Raw genomic sequence first — 7,132 nt, 5'->3', positions numbered from 1 at the left:
TTTTTTTTTTTTTATGGATGATGTCACCCCCCTAGAAGTATGCCTCTGGGAGTGCTGTGTTCATTAATCTCGGTAGCATATTCTGTAAATGCGTAATGCTGTAGTGTGATAAGGTAGTTAGGTGTATGTTCAACTCCCAGCCCTGCCAAGTGTGTGTGTGTGTGTGTGTGTGTGTATATATATATATATATATATATGTTTGTAATATGTATGTGGATATTAGCACTATTGAATTTGCTGCATTATCTGTACATGATCACCTTGGATGTATCTGAATGTGCTATGGCTCTGTGATAGTGCACATACTGTGTGCTGTAGTGATCGTGGGTTATAGTTGTGTAGTGACCAGTTATTTTGTTGCTGGGTATTACAAGGGACATTGAAAACAATGATAGTACAGCACCTTTAAACGGTCATGTGCACATCTCAGCAGCAGTCAGCAGTGGTTATTACTTTGGAGGATGAGTATGGCTCATATAACTATGTATTAAATGACAATACTATGCAAATCAGGTTAACATTACTGACACCCGTTTATCCACAGGTTGTGATACAGATACCAAGAATGTATGTGTATACATTGCCAGGTGCAGGACTGGAATATGGTTGATTGCATGGAGGGGTGTCCATGGCCAGGAATGGTGATCTGTACAGCCTGGCAGGTACAGTCTGTGACTGTCCCACAACCTCCAGTATATGGCTGACACATGCTGAAACAGTGTACATGCAGAGACACACATAAAACAAACAGCTAGGGATAACACATCCACACACACATTGCATCAACATTGGGCCATGCAAAACCTGTTGTCTCTCACACACACACAAATGCATACATGTTGATTGGATGGTTCAATGACAGGCTCTGAAAAAGAAACTACATACCCTGTGCATATGATGACACCTGTGCCACCTCTTGTAATGTGTAACATTGATGCAGGTACAGACTAACATGGTGCTGATGCACAGGGTGGCTTCATAGCACTGTAATAATATTACAATGTTGTTAACACAAAGTGTGATTTCCTTCTAGGTGTATGTAAGCAGGCATGATACATTACAGCTATAATCATCAATGTAGTATAGTGTACAGCACTGTTAATTCTGAAGATGTATTATCCATCCATGTGCCATTTGACTGACGTGTGTAGTATTAGCAGCATGTGTTTCAGAGTGTGCAGTACGTGTGAGATGTGTGTAGTACTGATTTTCATGTATTTATATGTGAACATGGTGAAGGTGCACTGTCTGCATCTACATGTATAGTGGACACATTGGAATGGTGACATGCCGTGTATTACACACTAACACTTCATAGTTTCTATTGGTGGCCAGTATGCATTATACTACACATATTGTTGTACTTGTCTACATATATGTGATTGTTATGGTTTTACATGGTGCTGTGGGTGATACTGTTACTATCTGTGATTGTTTTGCATTATGGTAGTAGACACGACCTCAACAGTCTGAATAACCAATTGTTATATGATATCTTCACAAATGACACACACATGTAGGACACACAGTAGCATGTGGATCCTACATATACTATACTATACCAGTACGCACTGGTATTGACCGCCACACATTGCTGGGACCATTACTGTTTGACATATAGCCATGTTAGTTACAAGCAAAGACAATAGAGATATTCCTGTCCACATCTGGGAATTCATACTGTGGCCTAGAATGCATTCTGCACATGACACAGTTATTCTACACAAGGGTATCATACAGACAGATACGTGTTATCCAACCCATGCTGTAAACCTATAAGGCTAAAAAGAGTCAGTTATCCACATTTACTACACATACTTTACCAACAGTAACACATAGGTATTACACCCCAATATGCATAATGGGTAGCAATGTGTACATACAGATAATTGCTATGTCATTTGTCATTTGATATTTGCATTTACAATGGTATTTTGAAGTACATCACTGTATCACATATGCAATGAGAGTTCTGCATGCATATCCTCCAAGGTGGTTGTACAACTATGATGAATGTCCATTATTGACATACTTTGCTGTGTTTGAACTGTTCTGCAGTAATACACATACATGAACAGTCACTCACACTATGTATATAAACTGTCATGTGTGTGTGTGTGTGTGTGTCTGTGTGTGTGTGTGTGTGTGTGTGTGTGTGTGTGTGTGTGTGTGTGTGTGTGTGTGTGTGTGTGTGTGTGACACAGATGACCAAGGCCACAGACAATTCTGGTACATGTAGTTGACAAGTGCTTTAATGCTCCACCAGATGTGTCCAGGCACCAGAACTGTGACTTGAGTGACACAAACACATGCTAGAGTAAAGTTTCTGTATGTGCATGTGCCTCATTATGGCATTCCTGTTCATGTGTGTGTGCATTTCTGATGTGTGTCATCGGCCACAGTTGAACTGCACATCTAGCATCCCCCACTAGGTGACCATGAGGGTTGTCCCCATTGCCAAATGTTTTGTACAGCTGCGTCAGATGCCACATATCGGAAGCATTGCAGCTTCCAGGGCATCCAGCACACACATTCATTATTATGGGCTGGCCATCACACACAAACTGCCACTTCATGGAGGGGAAGCTCTTGTGGATGATGTAGGCCCTACCACACTCACTGGCTGGTGCTTTGATGCATATGTGTGTGCAGTGTATTGCACACAGTACTTAGGGTATTCCACTATTGTGTGGAAAAGACACATATTGCTGCCCAATACCTTATGGGAATTGGGGATATATACATCATCACTGACATGTGCTGACATGGCATTCATGAACTGGTGCAGTACCCTGGATGCTGATGTTTGTAAAATCCACATCATATCACCAGTTGATCTCTGGAAGGTACCTCTTGCTGGTATCCTTAGGGAAACACATACCTTGGTTTCCACTGGGATAGGTTTCCCTCTGTTGGTTCTGTGTGTGAGACATGGCCTGCACAGCTCCACAATCTTCTGCAGGAAGTCTCTGTCCACTCTATAGTGCTCTACTATCTCCAGCTCATGTAGCCCCTGGTAGGTTACCCTGTGCCTGCACACTCCTCTCCGTCTACTCACTGTGTGATGCTGAGCAGCATTCACATTGGCACAACCCTCCACATGTTGCATATTTTGACGTATAATAGCAATGGCAGCCCCTAGCATTATGTTGTCTCAGTTAAGCTTTTATAGTTTTCACTTCTCTTAGTATACTACAGTGTTGCAGTGTGTCTGAGAAAAACATGGTGGAATGCTGTTTGTAGAGTTGTACGTGCTGTGCTGTGCTGGCCTACTGTACTGGCTGTGTAATATACTCAGTCTGATTGTTTTCACCTGCTAGCTGTGGTAGTTCTCCTTGGTTAACTTACTGCTATTTGTTTACCTTCCTTTTCACTGTTTGTGTCCACAGTGAGCGGCACCGCGCATAGGATCACAGTGAAGTGCACATCCACTTCCACGTGCGCACACAGACTTATACATGCGTACAAACACTTACACTGGCTTACACAACATTACACGGGCTTCAACAATCTTACAGTAGCTTACTCATTCTTCAACTCGCGCACACGGGCAGACACACATGCACACATGCTTACTTGGGCTTACAGGCTTGCACGGGCGCAAGCACACTTCACCAGGTTTGCAAGGAACTTCAGTGATATCCATGGCGTACACCGTCAGTTTACTGACTTTACCTAGGATAAATCATAACACGCCTCTTCCACTGATGAGTCACTGACAGCAAACATGTGACACACTGCTCCAATAAGATTACAGTGTTTTATACATGCACACTCATGATGTCACCTATTTTCTACGCTGATAGTCCCCTTAACCTACTCTTACACTGTAGAGGCTTGGCCCATATGGCATGACAAATTGTGCTTCACTGTCCTCAGCCTCAGTTGCATAGGATTGCCTACTAATGCTTGGTTACATCTCTGAGAGTGCGCTTCCAAACATAGCAAACACTACTCAGTAGCCATGTTGTCTTCAGCTTGCCATTCACCTGCATCACCTGCATGACGAAGTAACTTTTAACTGACATTACAAATTGTATGTATATTTTACATATTTGTCTTGTTTTGTATGCACAGCGCATACTCGCACCGCTGTGCTACGCTTAAACACCGGAGATTGGGGGAGGACAACTAGAGTTTTATTAATTTCCAATGGAAAAACATGCCACTGGCCTTATATTTGGCCATTTTCTTCAACTAACTCCATCCTTTATTTGCAGATGACATTGCTCCGTTTAGCTACTTGCAGAACATTACTCGGTTAACATCCGTGTACATTTCTGCACATAACTCTACTCTTGCACAAATGGGGTAATTTGCATATCCTAACATTGTCCGTGCAATGTTCGTTTTAGGGGCTGTGTTACACGCCCCTACAGGATATTGCTGAATAGCTCGGCAGACATCTTGCCTTGCTCTACTCTAACTCTACTCGTACACACCAACCACAGCTTCGTGAATCCTGGCCTAAGCTTTGCTGTGTGCTAATATGTCTATTTGTGGAGTAAGCATGGCTGTAGGTATGTTTTGACCTGCTACGTCTGTCATTTCTACAGAGCAGCTTCCACTTTAATCATTTGTAGAGGTGACAGCCCTATAGGAACTATATGTACAGCTGTGACATTTGACAAGTCCACACATACCTGCGGTCAATACTAAACTGACTACTTCAGCACTTTTCATACCTTCAGATTTGTCTTGTAGTGGTATAGTCGATAATACTGTTTCCTATAACATGTATCTGTTTCTGATACAAGATATGTCATTTTATTACACCACTACACACAATATATGAAGAAATTACAGGCCAGATGCCATTACATTCCTTTTGTAGGACACACCCGCCCAGAGTGTTGTGTTCCTCACAAAAGCCAACAGGTGCTAATCAAAACATATTCTGCTATCATTTACCTTATGTGTTCGCAGGTATTTGCACTTTCCGTCAGTGGCAGAACTCACATGCGAGTGTGGGAGACTGAACACTGTATCGGGGACACTGCATAGCACCCTGAGGGACACATTTATGTTTCTATTAACCTTCCACATTGACTATCACAGGGCATAAGTATTCATCCAAATTTATCGAGGTACGTGCTTTTGACTTATACATGTTTTGTCATTTGTCATCACGTCTTTCTTCACACCTGTCCACCTAATCTCACTAGTTCTGTACATTTATTTAGGTCAGGTTCCCTTCATACCTCTCAACTGTACACATTTTGGGTAAATGTCCCGAACTTAGACTTCTGATTTTGTTCCTTTTTTAATAATATTGTGCCTTTCTGGTAATTTAGTGGCAAGTCATTAGGGACTGTGGGGTTAGACAATAATGACAGACATTAGTAGTTTACAATTAATAACCCTCAAAACATTCATAAATGAATGATCCATTATTCTATCAATGTTCTGACTTTGTAAGAGGAATATTTGAATAATTCCCTATTTGTACTTATTTTAAAATGCCTTTGTCCAGATGTCTTATTCTGATTGAGAGGTATGGTTACCATCTTAATCGTACGCATGTACGTCCATGATAATTGCTTACACGACACTAATATAACTCCCTACGTCTTCCCCCAATAGTTTACATGATATCCAGTAGATGGGTTCTTCATTTTAGGAAGTTAGAGGCGTCTGCTATACCCACATAGGTATATTAATCACTCCCATGGGGCGGACCTCATAAATCTGTGCCAACCAACACCTAGGCACCTAGGCCCATTATTGCATACCCATGATTCCCAGACCTGACACCCCTCCACAGTAGTCATAACACATATTTAATGTGAGTGATAATAAAGTATGACGACACTTCTAAGCACTATCCACTCTCCGCATGTCGGTACATATGTCTTACATTCTGTCAACCCATGTGTTATTACACTTGCACAAGCTACTGTTGCATGTACAGCTATATTGTAGTTATGGATGACACTTCTTTGCAGCAATCATTACAGGACAGTGCGTTTATAGATTCACTATTTTTGGAGTCCTGCAAAGGACACCTATATCCATGTTTAAAGAGTAGGACTTACAGATCTGGCACACTGATACTTTCCGGGCAGTAGTTTTGAGAGCAGCAGTGTATTTACCTGTTATGTGTATCCATACTAGCTATGGTGTAACCTATTTATGTACGTGTTATATCTACGAGGACATTTGTTTATGTTTGTTAGGTATACATCAATTGATGTTGTATGTGTTTATGTGTTTGTGTATATATATATATATATATATATATATATATATATATATATATATATATATATGTGTGTGTGTGCATATATATGTGTGTGTGCACATTCTTTATTTCATATATTTATTTAGTTTAAGTCTATGGATATATATCTATACACAAATGTATATATCCATATATAGTCATTACGTGTAGAAACCAGCATTCATTTGCTATGCTGTGAGCTGATTACACATGCACAGGCGCACTTGCATTTCCTTATTGTGGGTTAAGCGCAGGCGCACATGCATATCCTTATTGTGGGTTACATATGTTTACTAAGTCTTTGTGCTTACGTGGGCTTTATTACTTGTGACAGTACCAGTAAAATATCTGTAATCTGGTTAACAGACATATGCAAAACACACGTTCACCTTTACATATTTAAATGTCTGTACAGCACAGATGCATTCATTACACTTTAACATTATATGTGCTGTAGTTGTAGTTGAACCGGGACTGCATTCACGTTGGCCGGATGCTGTAACCACTATACTTTTGGTGTTCTAACTCATTTATATGCATACCCATAGTACATAGGGTAGCTACATTAACATATGCCTCACCGCTTCACTTACGATACAGGCATCCATTCTCCTGCTGGGAAAAATGCGGTACTACATATTACACATTCCCTATTCCCTACTGCTCTGGACCCAAGCTGCATATTTAATCACTGCAGGGATATTCAGAACCCCAAGGCTTATAGTCCTGACACATTCAAGTCTTTAATTGTCAGGGTGTTCATATGGTGATCTGGGTTTAGGCTTGTCCGCCTGGTGAACGGAACTTCCCTGACCGTGTTCAAATGTCAGACAAAGCACATGGACAGAGTTAGTCCATTTTAAACATTTTATCTGTGTTTACAGATACAGGTGTTTGGACACCTGTCAGCAG

The sequence above is a fragment of the Protopterus annectens genome, chromosome 1.part1 (assembly GCF_019279795.1).
Source record: "Protopterus annectens isolate FY-2018-M chromosome 1.part1, PAN1.0, whole genome shotgun sequence".
Lineage (NCBI taxonomy): Eukaryota > Metazoa > Chordata > Ceratodontiformes > Protopteridae > Protopterus > Protopterus annectens.
The sequence above is the reverse complement of the archived record's forward strand: the minus strand, read 5'-3'. Positions refer to the sequence as shown.